Source organism: Bos mutus, chromosome 19 (assembly GCF_027580195.1).
Source record: "Bos mutus isolate GX-2022 chromosome 19, NWIPB_WYAK_1.1, whole genome shotgun sequence".
NCBI classification, from domain to species: Eukaryota; Metazoa; Chordata; class Mammalia; order Artiodactyla; family Bovidae; genus Bos; species Bos mutus.
The window spans coordinates 29,724,754-29,738,803 of record NC_091635.1 but is presented as its reverse complement, the minus strand read 5'-3'; the positions used below and the strand labels follow the sequence as shown (position 1 = coordinate 29,738,803).

At 44.1% G+C, this 14,050-nt stretch overlaps 1 long non-coding RNA gene across 3 annotated transcripts in view; it reads right to left on the bottom strand.

The window, feature by feature from the left end:
• Positions 1-6,350, bottom strand: part of LOC138992119 (uncharacterized) — a 37,501-nt gene extending 31,151 nt beyond the window's left edge. For all 3 annotated transcript variants that reach the window (XR_011468007.1, XR_011468008.1, XR_011468006.1), the window contains exons 1-2: positions 6,226-6,350; positions 4,068-4,345 (exon numbers count right to left, since the gene is read on the bottom strand). This is a non-coding gene — a long non-coding RNA (uncharacterized lncRNA). The remainder of the gene's footprint in view (positions 1-4,067; positions 4,346-6,225) is intronic.
• Between the last annotated feature and the right edge of the window lie 7,700 nt (positions 6,351-14,050).

Genomic DNA, 14,050 nt, shown 5'->3' with positions numbered 1-14,050 from the left:
GGCTCCCTGCAAAACACAGGCCTGGATCGCTAACAATGGAATTTCAGATGCTAGTAGGCATGATTTTATGGCAGAGGGTCTCTTCCCTTGACTTTTCCGGCACATGTCTAGACAGGTCAAGCAATCGCCTGACCTGCTGGTTTTCTTTTCTTATTGATTGGATTGATTCACTGAGTGATGTATTTATTTTTGACTGGACTGGGTCTTTGATGCTGTGGACAGGCTTTCTCTAGTTGCAGAGAGCAGGGGCTACTCTCAAGTGGCGGTGGGTGGGCTTCTTATTGCAGTGGCTTTTCCTGTTGTGGAGCACTGGCTTAGTTACCCCACAGCATGTGGAATCCTCCCCAGACCAGGGATTGAACACGTGTCCCCCGCACTGGGAGGCGGATTCTTAACCACTTGGGCCACCAGGGAAGTCCCCTGGCCTGCTTTCTTAGAGAGTGAGATCCTAGCTAGCAGCATTCCATTCACTTCATGACAGTAGTCTGAATTACAATTTCACTCAGCTATGATTAGGTATCATCTGTGGCATCTACAGATGTTCTAAGCCTCTTGATCTCATACTTCATTGAAAGCCCTTTTGGATTATCTGTACTTTGTGTTATTATAATGTTTCATGCAGGCGAATCTTTTCTCACAGTTTTAGTTGCAGATTACAAAAACCAACTCAGGCAAGCTCAAGCAACAGGGGAGTTTACAATAGAATTACAGGTGGGACTAGGAAAAGGTAAGCCTCAGAGAAAGCAGGAACTGGGAATCTATGGTGAAGATCAGGGAGTAGAACCTGGGGTTCCATCCTAGTGGATAGGGAAGTTAGATCTCAAAGAGTAATAATAGTCCAACATTAATTGAACATTTACCACGTGCCAGGCACTGTTCTAAATTCTACATATATTAATTCATTCAATCCTAAGAATAACACTATGAGGCCATTAGTTGTTGTTGAGCTGCTAAGTCGTGCCAGACTCTTTTGCGACCCTATGGACTGTAGCCCACCAGGCTCCTCTGACAATGGAGTTTCCCAGGCAAGAATACTGGATTGGGCTGCCACTTCCTTCTCCAGGGGATCTTCCTGACCCAGGGATTGAACCCACATCTCCTGCATTGGCAGGAGGATTCTTTACCACTGAGCCGCCAGGAAAGCCTCTGGAAGAGTACTATGCTCAGATGAGAACCACTGGGATAAACAGACACCCCTAAAATTGTCTACTTCTCTATTTTGTGAGCTTCCTGAAGCTAAAACCCGTGTGCTTTCTTCTTCTCCTTCTCCAGGATCTGGCCTAAAGGTACCCAGAGCCGTTACTCCAGTTCTTCCTCCCCAGGATTTAGCTGGGCATCCAATCGTACCAACATGGGATGATAGGAATGAAAATACGAGTCATAAATGGTAATTTCCCTTCCAACGAGCTTTGACGAATGTACAACAATCTTCACAGTTTCAGTTAGTTCAGTTCAGTCGCTCAGTCGTGTCCAACTCTTTGCGACCCCATGAATCCCAGCACACCAGGCCTCCCTGTCCATCACCAACTCCCAAAGTTCACTCAAACTCACGTCCATCAAGTCAGTGATGCCATCCAGCCATCTCATCCTCTGTCGTCCCCTTCTCCTCCTGCCCCAATCCCTCCCAGCATCAGGGTCTTTTCCAATGAGTCAACTCTTCGCATCAGGTGGACAAAGTATTGGAGTTTCAGCTTCAGCATCAGTCCTTCCAAAGAACACCCAGGACTGATCTGCTTTAGGATGGATTAGTTGTACTCCTTGCAGTCCAAGGGGCTCTCAAGAGTCTTCTCCAACACCACAGTTCAAAAGCATCAATTCTTCAGCGCTCAGCTTTCTTCACAGTCCAACTCTCACAGCCGTACATGACCACTGGAAAAACCATAGCCTCGACTAGATGGCCTTTTGTTGGCAAAGTAATGTCTCTGCTTTTTAATATGCTGTCTAGGTTGGTCATAACTTTTCCTCCAAGGAGTAATCGTCTTTTAATTTCATGGCTGCAATCACCATCTGCAGTGATTCTGGAGCCCCCAAAAAATAAAGTCTGACACTGTTTCCACTGTTTCCCCATCTATTTCCCATGAAGTGATGGGATCAGATGTCATGATCTTAGTTTTCTGAATGTTGAGCTTTAAGCCAACGTTTTCACTCTCCTCTTTCACTTTCACCAAGAGGCTTTTTAGTTCCTCTTCACTCTCTGCCATAAGGGTGGTGTCATCTGCATATCTGAGGTTATTGATATTTCTCCCAGCAATCTTGATTCCAGCTTGTGCTTCTTCCAGCCCAGCGTTTCTCATGATGTACTCTGCATATAAGTTAAATAAGCAGGGTGACAATATACAGCCTTGACGTACTCCTTTTCCTATTTGGAACCAGTCTGTTGTTCCAAGTCCAGTTCTAACTGTTGCTTCCTGACCTGCATACAAATTTCTCAAGAGGCAGATCAGGTGGTCTGGTATTCCCATCTCTTGAAGAATTTTCCACAGTTTATTGTGATCCACACAGTCAAAAGCTTTGGGATAGTCAATAAAGCAGAAATAGATGTTTTTCTGGAACTCTCTTGCTTTTTCCATGATCCAGCGGATGTTGGCAATTTGATCTCTGGTTCCTCTGCCTTTTCTAAAACCAGCTGGAACATCAGGAAGTTCACGGTTCACGTATTGCTGAAGCCTGGCTTGGAAAATTTTGAGCATTACTTTACTAGCGTGTGAGATGAGTGCAACTGTGCGGTAGTTGGAGCATTCTTTGGCATTGCCCTTTCTTTGGGATTGGAATGAAAACTGACCTTTTCCAGTCCTGTGGCCACTGCTGAGTTTTCCAAATTTGCTGGCATATTGAGTGCAGCACTTTCACAGCATCATCTTTCAGGATTTGAAATAGCTCAACTGGAATTCCATCACCTCTACTAGCTTTGTTCCTAGTCATGCTTTCTAAGGCCCACTTGACTTCACATTCCAGGATGTCTGGCTCTAGGTCAGTGATCACACCATCGTGATTATCTGGGTCGTGAAGATCTTTTTGTACAGTTGTTCTGTGTATTCTGCCACCTCTTCTTAATATCTTCTGCTTCTGTTAGGTCCATACCATTTCTGTCCTTTATCGAGCCCATCTTTGCATGAAATGTCCCTTGGTATCTCTAATTTTCTTGAAGAGATCTCTGGTCTTTCCCATTCTGTTGTTTTCCTCTATTTCTTTGCATTGATCGCTGAAGAAGGCTTTCTTATCTCTTCTTGCTATTCTTTGGAACTCTGGATTCAGATGTTTATATCTTTCCTTTTCTCCTTTGCTTTTCACTTCTCTTCTTTTCACAGCTATTTGTAAGGCCTCCCCAGACAGCCATTTTGCTTTTTGGCATTTCTCTTCCATGGGGATGGTCTTGATCCCTGTCTCCTGTACAATGTCACGAACCTCATTCCATAGTTCATCAGGCACTCTATCTATCAGATCTAGGCCCTTAAATCTATTTCTCACTTCTACTGTATAATCATAAGGGATTTGATTTAGGTCATACCATTCAGGTATGGTGGTTTTCCCTACTTTCTTCAATTTTAGTCTGAATTTGGCAATAAGGAGTTCATGATCTGAGCCACAGTCAGCTCCTGGTCTTGTTTTTGCTGACTGTATAGAGCTTCTCCATCTTTGGCTGCAAAGAATATAATCAATCTGATTTTGGTGTTGACCATCTGGTGATGTCCATGTATAGAGTCTTCTCCTGTGTTGTTGGAAGAGGGTGTTTGCTATGACCAGTGCATTTTCTTGGCAAAACTCTATTAGTCTTTGCCCTGCTTCATTCCGTATTCCAAGGCCAAATTTGCCTGTTACTCCAGGTGTTTCTTGACTTCCTACTTTTGCATTCCAGTCCCCTATAATGAAAAGGACATCTTTTTTGGGGGGTGTTAGTTCTAAAAGGTCTTGTAGGTCGTCATAGAACCGTTCAACTTCAGCTTCTTCAGCGTTACTGGTTGGGACATAGAGCCTGGGACCCTGGGCACCCCGTCGTGTTGTGTGTCCGGGAAGTGACCCACCTTCACACCCCGCAGCTGATCATGGGCGGCCTAAACAAGATTGACCTGGACGACTGGAAGTCCAGCACGCGCTGAAGCACTGTGGGGCTGACAGCACCGTGGTCCGGTGGTTCTGGCAGCCGTGGGCCGGGCTGCTGCAGTTCGTGACGGGCTCCACGCGGGTCCCCCTCGAAGGCTTCAAGGCGCTGCAAGGTGACTACAGTGGTGGCCGGGCCAGGCCGGGTGGGGGCCTGGGACGTCTCCTGGCATCGGGTCTTTCACGATGGACGCCAGGCACGGCAGTGTCGCTCGTCCAGAGACCTCTTCTCTCCCCACTACCACTCCTGGGGTGAGCATTAAGAACCAGTAATTTTTATTATGAAAAAAAAAAAAAGGTGCCACAGTTAATATTTTTTTAAGTTTACAAGAGAAAAGTACCTATAGTCCCAACACCCTGCATAACTACTCTCAGTTTTGCATTTTACTTTCATTCCCTGTCTACACCTGCTCTTATAGTGTACACAGATACAGGCAAAGTGTGTACCATCTGGGTTCTGCTATTTTCACTTAACGCTTAGAAATGTTTTCCATGTTATTATATGGTTTTCATAATGAATAATCTTTTCAAAGTCTATGTAGTGTTCCATTGCACAGACCTACTTTAATTTTAAACACTCTCCCAAGTGTTAAATGTTTAGCTAATTTCCATGTTTATTGATTTTGGGTTTCTTGCTTTATCAGGAATGCTGCAATACATATGTTTATATACATAATTCTGCTTCTGCTTTAATTATTCAAATAATTCCCAGAAACTATTGAGTCAATGGGTGTGGATATCTTCATGGCTTTTGGCACACAGTTCCATATCACTCTCCCAGGGATAGATACCAATTTACAATGTTTCCTGGCAGTCTATACATGCCCCAACTTTACTACAACTTCACCAGCATTGAGGATTTTCATTAAAAAAAAAAAATCCATCATATATGTATATAAAGTGGCTTAAATTTGCAAGTCTGTGATTTCATGCATTTTCCTAGTACTAGTTATTATTTAGATTCCTCCTTACATTAATAAATAATATGTGGTGTCTAGAATGGAAATTATTATCATCATTTTGCACATCAAAATCCCATCCAGAGGACCTCCCAGTGGTTAAGCATCTGCCTGCCAGTGCAGGGCACATGGTTTTGGTCTCTGGCCCAGGGAAGATTCCACATGCCACTGGGTAACTAAGCCCACACACCACACCTACTGAAGCCACACGCACTAAACCCATGCTCTGTAGCAAGAGAAGCCACCACAATGAGAAGCCCTCACACCGCAGCTAGAGAAAGCCCAGTATGGCCAAAAATTAAGTAATTAATTAAAAAAATCCCACCCAGAGAAGTAGGGGAAAGTTATCTGAGTTCACAGAGTCGGTCAAATTAGAAGGAAAATTTTTATCTACCTAGTCCAGTGCTCTTTGTGCCCCATCCCATACATAGCTCAGCCCGCCTTAGGCTCAGTGCCAAGATCAGGAGCAAAGGAGGGGCTGGTTAAAAGACTCTCTCTGAGGTCTGTAGTTAACCCCTCTGACTCCAAGGTTTCAGCCCAGGTCTTAAGCGGTACATGGAGGCAGCCCCAGAAAGGATTCCTGCTTCTGGTCTCCTGCCTTGCCTCTTCTGTTCCAGGTCCTATGGTATTTCTTTTTCTTCTTTACTTTTTTTAAATTTTTTTTTTTTGGCTCTGCTGGGTCTTTGTTGCTGCACAGGGGCTTTCTCTAGTTGCAGAAATGGGGGCTACTCTAGTTGCAGTATGTGGGCTTTTCATTTCAGTGGCTTCTCTTGTTGCAGAACACGGGCTCTAGGGCACTTGGGCTTCAGTACTTGCAGCATGAGGGCCCTAGAGTGTGGGCTCAATAGTTCTGGTGCACGGCTAAGTTGCCCTGCGGCATGTGGAATCTTCTTCCCTGACCAGGGATCCGGCCTGTGTTCCCTGCACGCTGGAAATCTGCAGGCAGATTCTCAGCCACTGGACCACCAGGAAGTCCCAGGTCCTGCAGTATTTCACCTGATAAATTCCTGAGGGTAGTGATTCCCAGACCTGGTTGCTTCCCAAGATCCCTGGGAAAACCCTTTTCACTTCCCACACACAGACTGCTGATCTGTGGAGTCAGAATCTTCAAGGTCTGAGGTCTGAGGATCTACAGTTTTTAACCCCTCTAGATAATTATGAGGCTTACCTAGGTTTAGAACCCACTGTGTCAGGGTCCGGAGAAGGCAATGGCAAGCAACTCCAGTACTCTTGCCTAGAAAATCCCATGGATAGGGGAGCCTGGTAGGCTGCAGTCCATGGGGTCGCTACGAGTCGGACGCGACTGAGCGACTTCACTTTCACTTTTCATTTTCACACAATGGAGAAGGAAATAACAACCCACTCCAGTGTTCTTGCCTGGAGAATTCCAGGGACGGCAGAGCCTGGTGGGCTGCCGTCTATGGGGTCGCACAGAGTTGACACGACTGAAGCGACTTAGCAGCAGCAGTGTCAGGTCCATAATCCCAGGAGTGCTTGTTAAAAACTCAGAATCCTGGCTTGCCTTGAGTCTGCTGTGGAGCCATGGAATTTGCATTCCAACAAGCATGCTGTCCACAGACCATACAAAGGGGATATTTGGGGACTGGGAAAGGGCCTCTGAGTCACCATTTTCCAATTTAATCAAAATGAAGACGAACCTCAATTGGAAATGGCTCTTCCTTCTTCCCAGAGGAACGGCTAGATTTCCTATAAATCCAATTTGCTCATCTAGCTCCAAAGCGTTAGTATAAAACTACTGGAGAGTGAAGGAAAAGGAGAACAGCAATCCTGCCCAAGAGAAAACCTCTCTTCCAAGCAAAAGGGGGCTGTGGTGGACAGCGTGGCAGGTGGTGTTTATCTGCAATCACGGGCTATTCACCAAACTCCCAAACTGCCTGTAAGATGCAAATTGTTCACCAGCAACATCCCTTAGCCATTCATCTTGTGAACTGATGGCAGTTGCCTTTTTTTTTCCCTTTCTCAAATCAAACTAAGAAGCCAGCAAAACCTGGAAGCCACACAAAGGCAATGCTTCCTGTGTCACAGAGCAGGATATCACCCCAGCCCTGGAGTCGGGTTTGTTTCTTAGACAAAACCACAAAGATGTTCTCCTTTTCTTTGAGGTGGGAGAGATGATATTTAACTTCAGACTTGTAGCAATCTTCCTGTCTCACTCTCCATCAAACACTTACTGAGAGCAGGAATCTGGGGTCCCAACCCAGACCAAGTCATTTGTTTTTCAAAGAGTTTTACTGCAGTTCATCACTTACCAAAATCCGACAGCTTTGGACTTCCCTGGTGGTCCAGTGGTTAAAAATCTGCCTGCCAATGCAGGGGGCACGGGTTTGATCCTGCTCCGGGAAGATCCCACATGCCTTGGGGCAACTAAGCTCATATGCCACAACCACTGAAGCCTGTGCCCCTAGAGCCCATGCTCCAGAACAAGAGAAGTCAAAGCAATGAGAAGCCCTCACACTGCAACTAGAGAATAGCCCCTCGCCACAAGTAGAGAGAGCCCACACGCAGCAATGAAGACCCAGCATAGCCAAAAATATAAGTAGATAAATAATTTTTTTTAAATACTTACAGCCTTGAACACAAGGGACAGGTAAAAACCCCAATGAATCTGCAAATTTTAGTTTTGAAGTGGCCAAAAAAAAAGAAAGAAAAGAAAATTAAATGAAGACCCCTCAGGATTATGATCATGGCCAAAAAAAACTTTAAAACATCTGTCAAATTGACAAAGATTAAAAAGAATTTTAATACCCAATGGTGCAAGAAGTAAGTAGCATTCTCTTCTACTGTACTTCCTAGAGGGCAACTGGGCAAAAATTAGGCAAATCCCATGCACCAACAATCACAGTTCTAGGAATTTATCCCAAGGAAGAAACCAGGGTGCACATACATTATTACAATGATATCTGTAATATTTAAAATTGAAATGATTTAATGTTCAAGGGTAAGAGAATAAAAATTGTAGACATACAGTGGGAACTTAGTAAGCTCTTTAAAAATAATGCTATATAGAACAGAGTCAGAAACCACACCCACAGGCCAAACGGACCTCTCTCTTGCCTTTGTAAATAAAGTTTTATTGGAACACAGCCATGCTCATTGTCTTTGTGCCCTCAACAATTGCTTTCATGCTATATGACAGCAGTAGTTCCAGCAGACCTTATGGCCTGCAAATGGTGAAATATTTACCATCTTAATCCTTACGGGAAAACTGCCAACCTCTGCTATAGAAGAATATTTACAATGTTTGTGATATACTGCTAGATGAAAATTTAAAAAATCAGGCTACCACATGATACCATTTTTGTTATGCATAGGTATAAGATTGAAATAAATTCAAATAACAATGATTCTGTCTAGGTAGTGGGATCACGGGTGGTCAGATATGTCTATATATTTCTGAGAGGCTCTCTTTGTGTTTTTCATGTCCATACTGAATATGTATTATTTCTATAATTATTAAGAGGGAAGAGGAAAAAATAAAAGTGGGACTTGCCATCTTCTACTCTCCCCTCTTAAGCTCCATCCCAACTCCCAGCTTCATCCCAACCCTCTGCCAGAGCACTTCCTTGTCCCCATCCCTACCCTAATCTTGTCTTTCTTTGCAAAACCCCTGCTCAGTTGAAAAAAGGAGAGGATTCTTTTTATTCCAGGCAAGGCCCACATCATCATTTGCACCTGGGAATAAGGAGGGGCACAAAGGAGAAGAAACAGTTTTGTTTTGTTTTTTTAAACTGGTTTTGCCTCTGACCTAAAACTACAAACCTTAGTAACACTCAGGGCCCTAGCTTATTAACATAGTAACATTAAGTAATCTTCAGGGGCTAGCTTATTCTCCAAACCAAGAAGTCCTCAGTGCTGCCTTAATCTAGGGCATGCGAAGGGCTTGTGCTGAGGCTGAAAGCCTGAGTACTGACCAGCATTACGATATCAAAAGAGACCTTCATGTACCCACCCAACAAACTGCCCCCAAGCCCTCATTGGCACAAAACATAGCCCTACCTTAAAAACTGCAAAGACAAGTTTGAAACTTTAAAATAGTCATAATAACTGTCTTTTTTTTTTTCCTGTGCCATACTGCCCAGTTTGCAGGATCTTAGTTCCCCAACCAGAGATGGAGCCTGGGTCCACTGCAGTGAAAGCGTGGAGTCCTAATCACAGGACACCAAGGATTTTCTTTTTTTTAACAAAGCATCTTCTCATTATATTTGTTTTTATTTTACTCATTTTTGGTTCTGCCAGGTTTCTGTAGCTGCGCACAGGCTTTCTGTAGTTGCAGCGAGGAGGAACTCTCTCTAGTTGCAGTGTGTGGCTTCTCACTGTAGTTGCTGAACTCAGGCTCTAGAGTGTGGCTCAGTAGTGTGGTAGTGTAGAGCTTAGCTGCCCTGAGGCATGTGGGCTCTTCCGGCCCAGGGACCTGTCTCCCCTGCATTGGCCAGCAGATTCTAACCACTGGACCACCAGGGAAGTCCCTCAATAACCTCTTAATTATAAACTCTTACTCATGCACAGAACATCATAGTTGTCAGATCTCTTTTTACATACTTCAGTTCAGTTCAGTTCAGTCCAGTCGCTCAGTTGTGTCCAACTCTTTATGACCCCATGAATTGTAGCATGCCAGGCCTCCCTGTCCATCACCAACTCCCAAAGTTCACTCAAACTCATGTCCATTGAGTCAGTGATGCCATCCAGCCATCTCATCCTCTGTCGTCCCCTTCTCCTCCTGTCCCTAGTCCCTCCCAGCATCAGGTCTTTTCCAATGAGTCAACTCTTCGCATCAGGTGGACAAAGTATTGGAGTTTCAGCCTCAGCATCAGTCCTTCCAAAGAACACCCAGGACTGATCTGCTTTAGGATGGATTAGTTGTACTCCTTGCAGTCCAAGGGCTCTCAAGAGTCTTCTCCAACACCACAGTTCAAAAGCATCAATTCTTCAGCACTCAGCTTTCTTCACAGTCCAACTCTCATATCCATACATGACCACTGGAAAAACCATAGCCCTCGACTAGATGGCCTTTTGTTGGCAAAGTAATGTCTCTGCTTTTTAATATGCTGTCTAGGTTGGTCATAACTTTTCCTCCAAGGAGTAATCGTCTTTTAATTTCATGGCTGCAATCACCATCTGCAGTGATTCTGGAGCCCCCAAAAAATAAAGTCTGACACTGTTTCCACTGTTTCCCCATCTATTTCCCATGAAGTGATGGGATCAGATGTCATGATCTTAGTTTTCTGAATGTTGAGCTTTAAGCCAACGTTTTTCACTCTCCTCTTTCACTTTCACCAAGAGGCTTTTTAGTTCCTCTTCACTCTCTGCCATAAGGGTGGTGTCATCTGCATATCTGAGGTTATTGATATTTCTCCCAGCAATCTTGATTCCAGCTTGTGCTTCTTCCAGCCCAGCGTTTCTCATGATGTACTCTGCATATAAGTTAAATAAGCAGGGTGACAATATACAGCCTTGACGTACTCCTTTTCCTATTTGGAACCAGTCTGTTGTTCCAAGTCCAGTTCTAACTGTTGCTTCCTGACCTGCATACAAATTTCTCAAGAGGCAGATCAGGTGGTCTGGTATTCCCATCTCTTGAAGAATTTTCCACAGTTTATTGTGATCCACACAGTCAAAAGCTTTGGGATAGTCAATAAAGCAGAAATAGATGTTTTTCTGGAACTCTCTTGCTTTTTCCATGATCCAGCGGATGTTGGCAATTTGATCTCTGGTTCCTCTGCCTTTTCTAAAACCAGCTGGAACATCAGGAAGTTCACGGTTCACGTATTGCTGAAGCCTGGCTTGGAAAATTTTGAGCATTACTTTACTAGCGTGTGAGATGAGTGCAACTGTGCGGTAGTTGGAGCATTCTTTGGCATTGCCCTTTCTTTGGGATTGGAATGAAAACTGACCTTTTCCAGTCCTGTGTCCACTGCTGAGTTTTCCAAATTTGCTGGCATATTGAGTGCAGCACTTTCACAGCATCATCTTTCAGGATTTGAAATAGCTCAACTGGAATTCCATCAGCTCCACTAGCTTTGTTCCTAGTCATGCTTTCTAAGGCCCACTTGACTTCACATTCCAGGATGTCTGGCTCTAGGTCAGTGATCACACCATCGTGATTATCTGGGTCGTGAAGATCTTTTTCTACAGTTGTTCTGTGTATTCTTGCCACCTCTTCTTAATATCTTCTGCTTCTGTTAGGTCCATACCATTTCTGTCCTTTATCGAGCCCATCTTTGCATGAAATGTCCCCTTGGTATCTCTAATTTTCTTGAAGAGATCTCTGGTCTTTCCCATTCTGTTGTTTTCCTCTATTTCTTTGCATTGATCGCTGAAGAAGGCTTTCTTATCTCTTCTTGCTATTCTTTGGAACTCTGGATTCAGATGTTTATATCTTTCCTTTTCTCCTTTGCTTTTCACTTCTCTTCTTTTCACAGCTATTTGTAAGGCCTCCCCAGACAGCCATTTTGCTTTTTTGCATTTCTCTTCCATGGGGATGGTCTTGATCCCTGTCTCCTGTACAATGTCACGAACCTCATTCCATAGTTCATCAGGCACTCTATCTATCAGATCTAGGCCCTTAAATCTATTTCTCACTTCTACTGTATAATCATAAAGGATTTGATTTAGGTCATACCATTCAGGTATGGTGGTTTTCCCTACTTTCTTCAATTTTAGTCTGAATTTGGCAATAAGGAGTTCATGATCTGAGCCACAGTCAGCTCCTGGTCTTGTTTTTGCTGACTGTATAGAGCTTCTCCATCTTTGGCTGCAAAGAATATAATCAATCTGATTTTGGTGTTGACCATCTGGTGATGTCCATGTGTAGAGTCTTCTTCTTGTGTTGTTGGAAGAAGGTGTTTGTTATGACCAGTGCATTTTCTTGGCAAAACTCTATTAGCCTTTGCCCTGCTTCATTCCATATTCCAAGGCCAAATTTGCCTGTTACTCCAGGTGTTTCTTGATTTCCTACTTTTGCATTCCAGTCCCCTATAATGAAAAGGACATCTTTTTGGGGGTGTTAGTTCTAAAGGTCTTGTAGGTCGTCATAGAACCGTTCAACTTCAGCTTCTTCAGCGTTACTGGTTGGGACATAGAGCCTGGGACCCTGGGCACCCCGTCGTGTTGTGTGTCCGGGAAGTGACCCACCTTCACACCCCGCAGCTGATCATGGGCGGCCTAAACAAGATTGACCTGGACGACTGGAAGTCCAGCACGCGCTGAAGCACTGTGGGGCTGACAGCACCGTGGTCCGGTGGTTCTGGCAGCCGTGGGCCGGGCTGCTGCAGTTCGTGACGGGCTCCACGCGGGTCCCCCTCGAAGGCTTCAAGGCGCTGCAAGGTGACTACAGTGGTGGCGGGCCAGGCCGGTGGGGGCCTGGGGCGTCTCCTGGCATCGGGTCTTTCACGATGGACGCCAGGCACGGCAGTGTCGCTCGTCCAGAGACCTCTTCTCTCCCCACTACCACTCCTGGGGTGAGCATTAAGAACCAGTAATTTTTATTATGAAAAAAAAAAAAAGGTGCCACAGTTAATATTTTTTTAAGTTTACAAGAGAAAAGTACCTATAGTCCCAACACCCTGCATAACTACTCTCAGTTTTGCATTTTACTTTCATTCCCTGTCTACACCTGCTCTTATAGTGTACACAGATACAGGCAAAGTGTGTACCATCTGGGTTCTGCTATTTTCACTTAACGCTTAGAAATGTTTTCCATGTTATTATATGGTTTTCATAATGAATAATCTTTTCAAAGTCTATGTAGTGTTCCATTGCACAGACCTATTTTTAATTTTAAACACTCTCCCAAGTGTTAAATGTTTAGCTAATTTCCATGTTTATTGATTTTGGGTTTCTTGCTTTATCAGGAATGCTGCAATACATATGTTTATATACATAATTCTGCTTCTGCTTTAATTATTCAAATAATTCCCAGAAACTATTGAGTCAATGGGTGTGGATATCTTCATGGCTTTTGGCACACAGTTCCATATCACTCTCCCAGGGATAGATACCAATTTACAATGTTTCCTGGCAGTCTATACATGCCCCAACTTTACTACAACTTCACCAGCATTGAGGATTTTCAAAAAAAAAAAATCTATCATATATGTATATAAAGTGGCTTAAATTTGCAAGTCTGTGATTTCATGCATTTTCCTAGTACTAGTTATTATTTAGATTCCTCCTTACATTAATAAATAATATGTGGTGTCTAGAATGGAAATTATTATCATCATTTTGCACATCAAAATCCCATCCAGAGGACCTCCCAGTGGTTAAGCATCTGCCTGCCAGTGCAGGGCACATGGTTTTGGTCTCTGGCCCAGGGAAGATTCCACATGCCACTGGGTAACTAAGCCCACACACCACACCTACTGAAGCCACACGCACTAAACCCATGCTCTGTAGCAAGAGAAGCCACCACAATGAGAAGCCCTCACAACGCAGCTAGAGAAAGCCCAGTATGGCCAAAAATTAAGTAATTAATTAAAAAAAAATCCCACCCAGAGAAGTTAGGGAAAGTTATCTGAGTTCACAGAGTCGGTCAAATTAGAAGGAAAATTTTTGATCTACCTAGTCCAGTGCTCTTTGTGCCCCATCCCATACATAGCTCAGCCCGCCTTAGGCTCAGTGCCAAGATCAGGAGCAAAGGAGGGGCTGGTTCAAAAGACCTCTCTCTGAGGTCTGTAGTTAACTCCCCTCTGACTCCAAGGTTTCAGCCCAGGTCTTAAGCGGTACATGGAGGCAGCCCCCAGAAAGGATTCCTGCTTCTGGGTCTCCTGCCTTGCCTCTTCTGTTCCAGGTCCTATGGTATTTCTTTTTCTTCTTTACTTTTTTTAAATTTATTTTTTTGGCTCTGCTGGGTCTTTGTTGCTGCACAGGGGCTTTCTCTAGTTGCAGAAATGGGGGCTACTCTAGTTGCAGTATGTGGGCTTTTCATTTCAGTGGCTTCTCTTGTTGCAGAACACGGGCTCTAGGGCACTTGG